This window comes from Tenrec ecaudatus, chromosome 13 (genome assembly GCF_050624435.1).
Source record: "Tenrec ecaudatus isolate mTenEca1 chromosome 13, mTenEca1.hap1, whole genome shotgun sequence".
NCBI classification, from domain to species: Eukaryota; Metazoa; Chordata; class Mammalia; order Afrosoricida; family Tenrecidae; genus Tenrec; species Tenrec ecaudatus.
In genome coordinates this window covers 60,747,253-60,760,769 of record NC_134542.1, presented here as the reverse complement: position 1 = coordinate 60,760,769, position 13,517 = coordinate 60,747,253, and the positions used below count along the sequence as shown (strand labels likewise).

Genomic DNA, 13,517 nt, shown 5'->3' with positions numbered 1-13,517 from the left:
GTATTCCGATTACAATTCCAACCCTTCCTCTCCCCGATGCCTTAAAGAAGGCAATTGGGAAAGGCTTTCTCTCCCCCAACAAACTCTCCCACACTCACCCTTAGAAAGAAATACATTCAGAACAGAGGTATCCACAATCCACTGGAGAAAAACACAATTCATCAAGTTCAAGTTACAGATCTCAAAAGATAAGGATCAGGGAGGTTGTAAACTTGTCAGAGAGGAAATCAAGCTGCTGTTCTGCCAGGGCAGGCCATCCTCCTGTGAAGAGCTGGCAATGAAAGCATTCTTCCGCCTACATATTGCTAATGTGAATCCTCTCTGATCATCCTGGAATTGCTATCACTGCACTTCCCTTAGTTAAAAAAGCACTGCAGGGCTGTGCTGCCAAGACAAGGCCCAGGAAAGATTTCTCATTTCCAGAGAGCCCCGGACTGCCCGCCTCAACTTGCCTTCACCCTCCTGGCCCAGCAGAATTCCTCAGCCAGGCAAGCTCAGCACATATGAGGTGCCTCAAACTGGCATGGAAAAAATGTAATGAAAAAAAATTGAAGTTTTCCCACAGACTTTCTAAGGCCATCTCATATCTATTTTCCCTTACGTAGCCCTACTGGGTACCTCTAACAAGGGACAGTACAAATTCTCTTAAAGTTTTGGCTTGTTTTCTTCTTCTATAACATTGGTTTTAATCTATTGGGGGTTACTAGAACTTTGAAAGGTGTTATATGGTTTGTCTTATTTATCCCACTGGGCAGGACTTTCACGATGAGCAGGAAAAACTAGAAATGCTTTGGGCTCCATCCTTATACTACTCAAAGGACCTGCTCCCTGCCAGGCACTCAGTAAACATTAGCTAAGTAAGATTGACAAACGTAGGAAGATATTTGTCTGGTAATACTTTCTTCAGGAGGAACCAGTGTCTTGAGGTTTGAAGGAAAGCTCAACCTTGAATGGGCAGAAGGCGTTGTGGAAGTTCCACACCTCAACCCTCCACCTATTTATTCAAGAGGAGGAGGGACCGCCATGGTGAAGGCATTTAGGGATCAGTCACAGTGCAATTGCTAGCACGTTCCTACTCTGTTACTTCTCCAATTTGTGGATTCAGTGTCTCTGATTTTAACTCATGCTTCTACACAAATGAAACCCATACCAAATGTGCTAGGCAGGGTTCTCTGGAGAAACAAAACCAGGACACTTATGATTATATACCTATAAGGATATGTTTATACAGCAAGAAGGAATATAATGGCTAATTAGCCCACACAGCAGTACAGAGGGCTCAGTTCAACTCACTTTCATGTAACAGTTAATATACTGAAAATCCTTCCATTCACATCCTCGGGCTGCTGGTCCAAGGAAGTAGACAGCAGAATCTGCCCTCAGGCAAGACAGGCAAATTCGGTTGGCATCAGACAGCAGGATGGGGCAACGACTATAGTAGCACTGGAAGCTTAGGGAAACAGGCCCCGATGGGATCTTGAACTCAGTGGATGTGTACCCCAGCGTGGTGAAGCAGGTCTCAAAGGAGCCTAGCATTAGTGACAAGATCCATCGGTTGACTCAGCCCACAGGTAGTGCAGCACAGAGTTGAGACAAATAACTAGCTCAAGCAGTAGCACACTGGTTTGATCACCAGGGAGAAAGAGAGATGGGATGCCCAGCTGCAAAACATTTATCTCAATGGCCCTCCAATCAAGATGCCACCTGATTAAACCCTGCCTACATGGTCATATGGAGGCCTGGTTAGCACAATAAACCTAACTATCATAACAAATCAGTTGCCATTGAGTTGATGCCAGCTCCTGTCAGCCTCGTGGGTGTCAGAGTGGAGCTGTGCTCTGCAGAGTTTATAATGGCTGATGTTTCAGAAGTAGACTGCCAAGCTTTCGTCCGAGACCACTGCATCACTCAGAGCTTTTCCACATGTGGTAGGCTGGCTTGTCTAGAGGAACAAACCAATGACACTCATATCTGTATTAAAAAACTTCAGATCAAGAAGTAATTTTATACCAAGAAGGCATCCCAGCCCAATCAAACTCAAATCCATTGGTATGATGCTAGCCAGCCAGGGGGCCTCTTCAGACTCATGTAACTGCCAGCCGGTGACATAAACATGTGAAGCAGGAATCAGGAGGCTCACAGGCCGGTAAGTGCGTGGATCCAAGGTCAATGGAAACATGCCAGGGAACTGACAGCTCTCAGGGTTGGGTGGCCCACATGGGGTCACCATGGAGGCAGGCACAGAGTCCCAGCAAGCAGGACAGTGAAGGGGCAGAGAGAGGGAGAAGGTGTCCCCAGTGTCTCTCTTATAAAAAGGCCACACCTCCCAAGAGGCACCACTAGGCTGTGACCTGAATGACAAGTTGGACTCCCCTTCCACAAGTGCGGGTTGACATACAGTATAAGTACTACAACATACAAGTAGCCGAGTGATTCAGTGATCTAAAGAGCTATTTGCTAGAACTACTTATAATGGTTTTTTGGTTATTGTTTGTTTTCTTTTGGGTCAAGAAGAGGGCTGGAAAAATCAGAGCTTAATGAAGAAGCTTATTACAAACACCAGATATAGAACTTAAGTTTCAAGTCATAGTGTTTAAGTACTCTCTTTATCTTCTGTTAAACTTTCAACGCTTTTGTAACAAGGATCATCGCTGGTTAGTGCCACACAAGAGTTAAGTGGACAAATGCTATTCCTTTGGCTCATCTGTGAAGGAAAGAAGCTTAAAACCAGGGCATAGGAAGAGGGCCCTGGAAGTTAGAGGATAAGAGCCTGGAAAGTGAGGCAGTAGACTGGCTGGTCAAGAACTCCTGTGACCTTCCAGGATGCCTTGAGGAACACAAGCACTGGATAAGATGAGAGATTCAGCCAGCCTGGCTTGATGTAGGATGGTTAAGAAGATGTGGCTTATACATATTCAGATCCTTTGGCGAGAAATAAGAAGGAAGGAAGCAAACATTTTTTGAGTGGCAATTACCTGCAACTAGTTTCTCATGGAATATACTCCTGTGAGGCCCAGAGAGGTTAACAGTTCCTGGTAAGAAGCGTGAGCAACTTAAGAAGATAAGAAAAATGTAAAGGGGTGGGTGGTAGAGTAAGGATTTGGGCAGTTTTATAACTCTGAAGTCCAGTACTCCACTCCATAAATGATTACTGTGTGGGATGAGGGAGTTAGGAGTCAAAGGAAGGTAGGGTAGTCAGATAGGATCTTAGCAGGTGGTATTGAGTGAAATATTGCTGGAATGTTTTCTGCTCATTTCTTGTCTCGGTGGCAGTGAACGCACATAACAGGAATGGAGAGGGGGGGTAACTGAATGGGTTTATACAGAAGACTCAAACTGGAAATGAGAGAACGGATGCAAAAAAGACCCTAGGATCTATTTCAACTTTGACTGGATAAGATACATTTGGATTTTTCGGTACCTTCTCATGCAGGAATAAAAGGAAAGCTAGTTGCCATCTGGTGTCCAGACCAAAAGGACTAGCAAGCAAAAGCTTACGCAGTGGGCTGAGTCCCTGGAGATGACACCAACCTTTGTAGTCAGCCAAGGGGGTCAGGGAACAGAGTGGTCTCCTACCAGGGCTTCAGTGCAAGTTGACAACCGTTCTGTTAGTCCATTGCTTCCTCGTGGGGCTTCTGCGTTTCCCAGTATTTCTGGGACTGCTGCCATTGAAGTTTCCCAGGACCTGAGCCCAAGCGGGCAATGAGCAAAGAGACCGTACCATGGCAGGAGCAAACAACAGAGCGAATAAATGATGTCAATGACACGGCGCTGCTAAAGGAGCCAGCAGAACCTGCGGCTGCGAGTCACATCATCACCATCAAGTTGCTGTTCTTGTTAGGTGCTCCTAAGTTCAAGGCTGATTCGTTTGCTCTTCTTTTGGCAGTCCATGGTAATTTCAAAGTTCTTTGCCAGAGCTATCATTCCAGTGCATCGATTCCTCTTCAGGCTTCCATTGAAAGTCCAACTTTCACATGCATATGAGGTGATTGACAAGCCAACAGCTTGCGCCAGGTGTACCTTTGTCCTCAGAATGACACCTTTGCTCTCCAGTAGTTTAAAGAGGTCGCATGCCGTAGATTTATCCAGTATAGTATCTCATTAGATTTCTTGATGGCTGTTCCCATGAGAAATGATTATAATTCCAAGCAAGAAGACATCCTTGACAGCTTCAATATTTTCCTCCATTTATCATGATGTTATCAGTTGTGAGGATTTTGGTTTTCTTTACATTGAATTGCAATCCATGTTGAACACAATTCTCTGTCTTCATCAGCAAGCGCACCACATCCTCGTCACTTTCAGCAAGTAAGGTTGTCTCCGTTGCCTATCACAGATTGTTAAAAAGTATTCCTCTATTCTTGCTGCTGCATTCCCCTTCATAGCATCCAGCTTCTTGAATTATTTGCTCAGAATGCAGGTTAAATAAATACGATGAAAGGATACAGCCCTTACACACACCTTCCTGAATTTAAAATCATGCATCATTCCCTTGTTCTGTCTGAATGACCGATGCTTAGTCCATGATCAGGTTCTAGGTGAGCACAATGAAGTGTTCTGGACTTTCCATTCTTCACAAGGCTATCCCTAGTTTGTTGTGATCCACACAGTCAAATATAATTGCACGGCCAGCAAAACACAAGTAAATAACTTTCTGGTATTATCTATTTTCAGCCAAGATCCACCTGACATCAGCAATAATACCCCTCATTCCATGCTCTTTTCTGAAGCAGGCTTAACTTTTGGCAGTACCCTGTTGCTATACTGCGGTAGACATTCTAAAATCATCTTCAGCAAAATTTTACTTGCATGTGATGTTAATGATATTCTTTGGCAATTTTCATATGTTGGGTCGTCTTTCTTTGGAATGGGCACAGATATGAAATCATTCTCTCCATCTTGGTTCTTGTCCCCCTGCCATCCATTCCAGGTTCCTTCTGAATCTGAACTCACTTTTGTCTTTTTGGGTTCCTGTCTTTTGCTGTCTCGCATCCAGAGGTTCCAGAAAGTATTTGAGAGATCATGGTCTTAGCCCTAAGTCAGCGTATTTGGAAAAAGCAGAACGGAAGTGAATTGCTGGCCATCTTTCAGAATGTCCCCGAATGCCAGGAGGCAGTGTCCTTGTTTAAATGCCAGAGAAGTTGAATAACTAGCCCAAAGTGAGAGTGCCTGGTAGTGGCAGAGCCAGAAGTAAAATAGCCTGACTCCCAGGTTCAACCTCTCTCTACCAGATTCTGCTGCCCTTCCCAAGCCACCCATTCCAGATGGCTAACCTTCCAGATACTCTGCTCAACCTCTTCCTTATATTTTTATATCTAGTGTTTCCTAGTATTTGTCTTGAGTGTGAGGCATTTCAGATGATTCATGAGATTGTTAAGGCTCACTGTGCCAACCTGGCTGATAAACACATGTGGGATTAACTGAAGGGCGGAGAGATAAATGGCTCGGTGAGCCTCGCCTTTCTAGTTCTTGGGTCTCTTGTTCTCTGATGGTCAGACCAGGATGTAGCTCCCTTAGCCAGTTCCCTGCTTCTGCTTGCAAGGCTCACTTCCTACAAGACATCCCTGAGGAGAAGGCACGGGTACCTAACCCAATGCAGCCCTGGGTGCTGAAGCAGCCATGTGGAGACCCCTGCTAGCATTGAGACGTTTACACGCTCACTGATTCAGCTTTCCTACTGCACTCGGCGTCATCGTGTGTGTTTTGTGAAATGGAGGAGGACTTTGTAGATTGGTGTCAGACATATGGGCAAATGTTGGACTCATGGGCTTGGACAGAACTGGGTTGGGATGCTTTCTTAATGTACACTTACCCTTTATATAAAACTCTCTCTTATACATATATGAGTTTCTGTGGCTCTGTTTCTCTAGTTTACCTAGAACAACACAATGCATTTACCTTATTAGACATAGTGCATTTTGAGTTGGGTTGCTAAGCTCAGGTTCAGCGGCTTGAAACCACCAGTCACTTGGAGGGAGAATGATGAGGCTTTCTACTCTCATAAGGAGTTACAGTATTGGAAGCCCACAGACACAGGTCTACCCTGTTCTATAGGGTTGCTCTGAGTCATAAGGGACTTGATGGTGGTTAATTTTATTTCGAATTAATACCCAGGGAGTTCTGCCATACTTAAATAAATGCTTAAATATATCCAATCAATGATAGAGGGGCCGAGTGGCGCAATGATTAAGTGCCCAGGTGACAAATAAAATGTAGGTGATGTACCTCCCTGTCAGTTCTGTGCATGAGAGACCTGGCCATCTGCTTTCATAAAGATCAGACCAGGAGTTGCTTTGGGGCAGCTCTGAGGCACACAATGATGGCAGTGTGGTTAAGTGGAAACGTGCGACCATGGAATCCATCTAACAGAACACCTCCCTGCCATTGAGTCGATGCTGATTCATTATGACCCTGTAGGTAGGGTAGAACTGACCCCGTGAGTTTCAAAGGCAGTAACTATTTATGGGATGGCAAAGCCCCTCTTTCTCCTGAGGGGAGCTTGGTGTGTTTGAACTGCTGACCTTGTGGATCACAGCCCAATGTGTAACCACTACGCCACCAGGGCTTTGTCCATAAAAGGAGCACTAACTATATGTCAGCCCATCTGAGAAAGTAAGCAGGCAAAGTCTAAGTTTATATTCTGAAAATGAATCGAATGATATCTCTCACAATTCAGGTGATGCTTGCAAAGGCACACCAGCTGAATAGAGCCCCCTTTCTGTTTTATGTAGTCATGTCTAATTAACTACTGAGTTCATGTGGTGCCTCTGCTTCCTAGCAACTGTCTATGGGCAAATCTTTGAAGAGCCATGAACTGCAGAGTGAGTGGAAAAAGCGTCTTGATCTTGTCTAATGTTGCCCTATATAAACGATGGGTATGAGACAGCAGTCATTTTATATTCTTTTAAAGGTCACAGGGGATAAATGATTACAATAACATTTCAACCACTGACTCTAGGCTTTGACTAGTAAATCTTGATATTGATTTGAAAAGCTGCAAATCTTATCTTCTAATATTTCCGATCAGGCCATAAATCCTTAAAAATCAAATCGTTTTCTGAATGAAAGGTCTATGAAAATAGACGATGGATTTCATGAGCTGTCAAAGCAAAAATGTTACATTTCACAGTTTGTCATTGAATATGATATAAAACACCTGCAGGAAGATTATTTATACCGATAAGATGATTCTTCTGCATGGGAAGTTGTTTCCTGGGAATAGAAGTAAAATGTAGGAATAGCTTTTGGCCAGAACTAGGTATTTTCTGCTGTGGAATTAGGTGATGAAAAATAATGTGGATAAGTTCCCAAAGCCGTTGTTTTTAGAATCGGTAATGTAACTGTTGTAAGTCTAGCCCAAGGTGGGCTACTTTCTTCTTTGGATATGACACATTTTCCCATCCATCTGCTGCTATTTTTGATAGAGGAGAATCAGAATTTACTTTTAAAAATCTTACCCCTTCATTTGGCTATTGTTCATTTTTTTCCTCTCCAAAGGGTCACCAAAATTAGATTCATATTTCAGTCTGCTTATGTGTGCCAAAAACGAATCTTACCTTTCTGGACAGTGGCTGTGGAGTGATGAAGTGAGCTGGTATTGCTATTTTTTGTGGGTACAGACAATGGTCCTTTCTCCAACCAACTTTCTCTTCAATAAATGTGTCACAGAGGACTGATATGTATCCAGATCAGACAATTCCCCCATCCTAGAACCCCAAGCCATGAGGATTAGGATAATACCCGTCCCACAGGAAAGGCATCAAAGGATATTCACCACATAACACAGAAGCTGGCATGTACAAATGCATATCTATGTTCATGTAAATATACATGAGTGTGCTTCCAAAAGTTTGTGGAAAATGAAATGAAAAGATAATCAAGTTTTTTCTATAAACTTTTTGCAGCCTCCTTGTACATCCACTAATCTTCTATTTTAAGCCCATTTGTGCAAATAAGGACCACAATGATATGATGTCAAACATTTTTCAAAAAATTGAAAAGTACTGTGACTATGTTACAGATTAAAGTATAAATATGTATGAGTACACATTGAAATAATTCATGTAAAATTATAAATGTACTCATGTGCCCTGGTGGCATAGTGGTGATGTGTTGGCTTGCTAATCAACAGGTCAGCAGTTCAAAACCACCAGTTGCTCCCTGGGAGAAAGATGAGGCTTTCTACTCCTGTGGAGGTACGGCCTTGGAAACACACAGGGGCAGTGCTATAGGGTCGCTATGTGCGGAAAACGACTCGCTATGGCAGCGAGAGTGCGTCCTCATCTCTCATCATTCGCTCTCCGGGTTAGCTGTCATTACTCTTCACGCGGCAGAACGAGGGGTCCGACTGTCACGTCAGAGCAGGGCACTCTCTGCACCGACCACGCTCAGAAGATGGCTCTCATCTTCCCATCTCAGAGGATTGCGTTGTTGAGTAAATTAAGGCAACACACACACCAGCGCATCGATGGTGGTCAAGAATGATTCTAGAACCAACTATAAACGGAGAAGTGATGAGGCAACTGGGAGTGGGGATATGCATAAATCAGATCTGCAGGGAATGTCCTGGGCAGAGGGAGATGCAGGTTCAGAGCACCCTCTTCTTAGACCCTGGAGTCCGGAGCTGAGGGCTCTTTTACAACAGTACATAATCGCAGGCACACATAAGAAACCTTGCCACCTCTGTCCAGTAAAATACAAATCACCGACTGCCTTTTTTATTTTAGGCAGTTAGCTAGTTAGTGCATCGTTAATTCCTACACACACGCAAGCTCGCCATCACCATCGCTGTCAGATCCATTTTATTTCCACCTCCTTCTTTCACAGATCCCTGGTTGGAGGTAAAGATCTGCTCCTGAGTGTCACCGGGTATTTTCAGACAATCTGTATCTCCAGCCGCTCACCCCTTCTTTGAGACAATTTACAACTCAAAACAGCAACAAATTTTCTTTTCCGCAAGGTAACGCTGGCAGTAAAATGGAGCCGCTTTGAAATGTACATTACTGTAATTAAAGAGACTTGCTCTTTGGAAATCCCCAAGACAAGTCTTTATTGCAACTATTATTTAATCATGAGCATAATAATTAAAAGCTCATCCGCAGAGTAGTATCAAAGTCAGGCTCCGTGTGTCTGTGGCCTTTCAGAGATGCTGTTCTCAGGATGCTCTGCTGCCTTTGCTGTGGCAGCCCGGGCCCAGGCCAGCCTGTGCCCAGATGGGCATTCCTCTTTTGGCCTCTCTTCAAAGGCATTGGTCTCTTTGCTTATAAAGTGAAGATATGTTACCCACCTCCCAGAGTTGCAACTGAGCAAGAGGACAGCACAGGTCTCCTGAGTTTAGCTGCATACATCCAAATATTTAAAAGAAGATATAAATGTTTAACTATGTTCCGAGGCCTGTACCATCTGCGAACTCGGGCAGATTCACAAGTTTTGCGTCAGTTATCAATTTATTAATTCCATCGTCAAGGTATGGCTTGACTCATTTAACAAGAATTTGATTGTGCATCGACTGTGTTCCAGCCATTGTGGTAGGCCCTGGAGATACAAACATTTTCAAGGAAGCTCACAGTCTAATTAAAGCAAAATTGACTGCATCATTATTTAAACCCTTCCTTTCTTGTGTGCAGAGAGGTGTCCACGGGCTAATTTATTAACAGAATGAACATGCATGCGCAGGCAATAACTGGATTACAAACGCCTAACTTCTGGGACAATGGCGACTAGCCCTTTAGTTTTATGTCAGTGTGCCATCACTTTGAAAGATTTAGGAGTCCTGGTGGCCTAGTGAGCTGCACATCGGGCTGCTCAATCCGAGGTCAGCGGTTCGAAACCGGCAGCTACTCCTAGAGCAAAAGATAAGGCTTTCTACTCTCCTAAAAAGCTAGCCTCCTGGAAACTCACAGGGCTGTAGTACAGAGTTGCTATGACTCAGAGTCAACTCAATAGCAGTGAGTTTGGTTTCTGAAAGACTAAATTCAACTGATTCCCTACCCAAAATAAAGCGCTCATCACAATTATTGTCAGTTGCCACAGATACAGCTTTTGAGTCATAGAAAAGACTGAACCTTGCATCAAATCCGGGCAATGTGAGCACATAAGAATCGTCTGGGGGTCTTGTTACAGTGTAATACAGAGAGCATGTACTTGGGGTGTAAAGGGACATCCTCAGCAGGAGGCCAAACCAGAATACACATAGTAGAACCACTCCTTAGGGGTCCTGAGGTCGCAAATTTTTATGAGCGGAGGCAGCCTCAGCTTTCTCCAATGCAGAACCTGGTGGGTTTGAACTGCTAACCTTGAAGTTTAGCAGCATACCCCGGTAACCCAGTGACCTACTTCTCCGCCAGGGTCCACTCCCCTACACTAATGTAAGGCTAAACAAAAACTGCAAACATAGGTTCTCACTCACCTACACATTCCACTTAAAGACACAGCTAGGAACACATCTTGTTTCCAACCTGGAGATGACCAGTAACAGAATTAGATCTACGGTTAACGTGTGGCCCTTTAATTATAATTGCTATTCATTATGGTTAATTTATAATTTGACTAGCAGTCAGCGCTTTCCCTGTGAGCTCGGCTCTAAACCAGCAGAAAGATGACCCGGCGAATCGGCAGGAGCGCATTTCTATAGGCAATGAGCTCTGACTATCAACCTGGCTGCTTGCTGTGCAGTAGACTGAGGTCCTCCGCCGAGGAAGAGACCTGTATGGGTTCCTGACATGGAAACACTTAGAGTGGCACGGTTGATAATTTTTGAGAAAGCATGTCTGTCTTTCCGTGCAGCCTTAGGCAATATCACCCAGGTCTTTAGGAAGGACTGGGTGTAGTCAGTTGAAGCATTTGCTTTTTCCTACTTTGATTTATATCCCTAATTGTTTTACTTACCACATGCCTTGAGTCAATATGAATTTTCGGTGCTATGGTAATACAATAAAGAAGAAAACCTCATTTTCCTCTGTGGACATTATGCGACCACATGATGAGACATTAGGGCAGACTGAGGATGTGCTTGTCAAATCCCAGGTAAACCGGCCTTTCTGTTTGGCCTCCTTTGTTTTCCTCTTGGGGAAGAGAGCAGGAAATCAAGTGCGAGAGGTAAGTGAAACAAAACCTTTCTAAAGAGCAATCGCAATCCACACGATGAGATAGTGATAAAGAGACTTCAGGACTTACTCTGCATTTAGAATAACTCCTATAGGTGAAATCGGCCCACTTGTCTGTCAGTTTGTCACACTGTGGTGGCTTGCGTGGTGCTGTGGTGCCCAAAGCAATGCCATGCTTGGTTCCAGTAGATCTTTCAGACTAGGACACACCAAGAAGAACCTGAAAATCCACTTTAAAAAACTGGCCCAAGAAAACCTTATGAGTAGCAATAGAACATGATCTGATGTACAGCCAGAAGAGGAGCCCGTCAGGTTGGAAGATGCTTGAAACCCTACCAGTGAAGAGCCACCTCCTCTGAAGACGAGTCGGCCTGAATGCTGTGCTCGGGGCAACGCTCTCAGCACCGTCACCGGCTGACGAGGCACAGTTCACACTGAGAAGAAACAGCGGCTGCATTCGTGGATCACTGGAACGTGGACTGTACGCTGTGTGCCACTTGGAAAGGTGGCAGTGGCACGGGTGAACTGAAATGGAGGAGTTCTGGCCACTTCGCCATTTTAAAAGAACAATCACACAGCCTGCTCTGCCAGGAACAATAAAGAGGAACGGCATCTCATTCACTGTCAAAAGAACATTAAAACAACGTGTGAAGTCAAAGGCTGTCAGCGATAGGGTACTATCCTCATGTCGTCAAGGAAGATCCATTAACACCACGATTCAAATGTTCATAGCAAGCCTAATGCCAAAGATGAAGAAAACAGTGATGAAGCATTCACGCAGAATGAATTGATAATTACCAATGACTGGAACGGGAAAGCCGGAAAGGATCAGTAGTTAGAAAATATGGTCTTGGCGATAGAAATTATGGTAGAGACAGCATGATATAATTTTGCAAGACTGGCCATGTGTATCCATCGCAAATACCCTTTTTCCAACAACATACGTGGATCTCGCCACATGGAGTACAAAGAAATTAAAGGTGTTACATCTGTGGAAAGAGATGCTAGAGAAGCTCAATATCGTTAGTCAGAACATAGGTAGAGGTGACTGCAAATCAGACCATAATTTGCTCTCATGAAAGTTCAAGTAGAAGCAAAAGAAAAGTCCACAAGAGACAAAGTATGGTCTTCAGCTTATCTCACTTGAATTTAGAGAATAGATTTTTAAAAATATAAATCATTTTATTGGGGACCCATACAACTCTTATCACAATCCATCCTTCCATTGTGTCAAGCACATTTGTACATTTGTTGCCACCATCATTTTTCAAAACATTTGCTTTCTACTTGAGCCCCTGGTATCAGCTCATTTTCTCTCTTCCCTCCCCCACCATTCCTTCTTCATGAACCCTTGATAATTTATAAATTATTGTTATTTTGTCATGTCTTACACAGTCCAACATCTCCCTTCATCCACTCTTCTGTTGTCCATCCCCCAGGAAGGAAGTTATATGTAGATCATTGTGTTCAGTTCCCCCTTACTCCCCCTACCTAACCCTTACCCTCCTGGTATCGCTACTCTCAATATTGGTCCTGAGGGGTTTATCTGTCCTGGATTCCCTGTGTTTCCAGTTCTTAGCTGTACCTGTGTAAATGCTCTGGTCTAGCCGGATTTGTAAAGTAGAATTGGGGTCATGATAGTGGTGGGGAGGAAGCATTAAAGGACTAGAGGAAAGTTGTACCTTTCAGCAGTGCTACACTGCACTCTGACTGGCTCGTCTCCTCCCCGTCACCCTAGAGAACAGATCTGACCTATTGATTATCGGCGACTGATGACCAGATGAGCTGTGGGATGACATCAAGGATATTGTATGAGAAGAAAGCAAAAGGGCAGTAGGAAGGCAGGAGAGAAAGAAAAGGACAACACTGATGTCAGAAGAGTCTCCGAACCTTGTCCCTAAATGCAGTGTAGCTCGCGCTAAAGTGAAAGAAGAGTTTGAAACAACCAGCGCCGTGTGGGAGAAAGACCGGACTTTCTACTCCCTTCCTTACACAGTACCAGTCTCGGAAGCCCACGGGCAGTAGCTGGGAGCAGCATTGACTAGAGGGCAGGGAGTATTGGAGTACATCATGGGCAAAACACGGAGCAACCCAGGAAACATCCAAAGACGATGGAAGGAATACACAGGCACCATACAGAAACTGCCCCAACCTTCAGCCATTTCAGGAGGTACCATAGGACCAAGAACGGATGACACTGGAGGTGTGGGCAGCGAACTAAGCTGGAGGAATGGACAGAACACCAATTGAGGTGTTTCAACAAGCGGGTGCAATATGAGAAGAGCTCATCTGTGCCAAGACATCTGGAAGGCACCTACCCGGCCAAATGACTGTGTCCCTTCTAAAGAAAGGTGACCTCACAGAATGTAACATTTACTCAGTTGTAAGTGGGTGAAGGGAGATGTCAGACAC

General features: G+C 44.3%; 1 protein-coding gene and 1 pseudogene across 1 annotated transcript in view; one reads left to right on the top strand and one right to left on the bottom strand.

Moving 5' to 3' along the window:
• PDE11A (phosphodiesterase 11A) overlaps positions 1 to 13,517 on the bottom strand; it is a 425,526-nt gene that overhangs the window by 125,008 nt on the left and 287,001 nt on the right. The gene's annotated exons all lie outside the window — the stretch shown is intronic.
• Positions 3,703 to 13,517, top strand: part of LOC142424720 (60 kDa heat shock protein, mitochondrial pseudogene) — a 29,662-nt pseudogene continuing 19,847 nt past the window's right edge.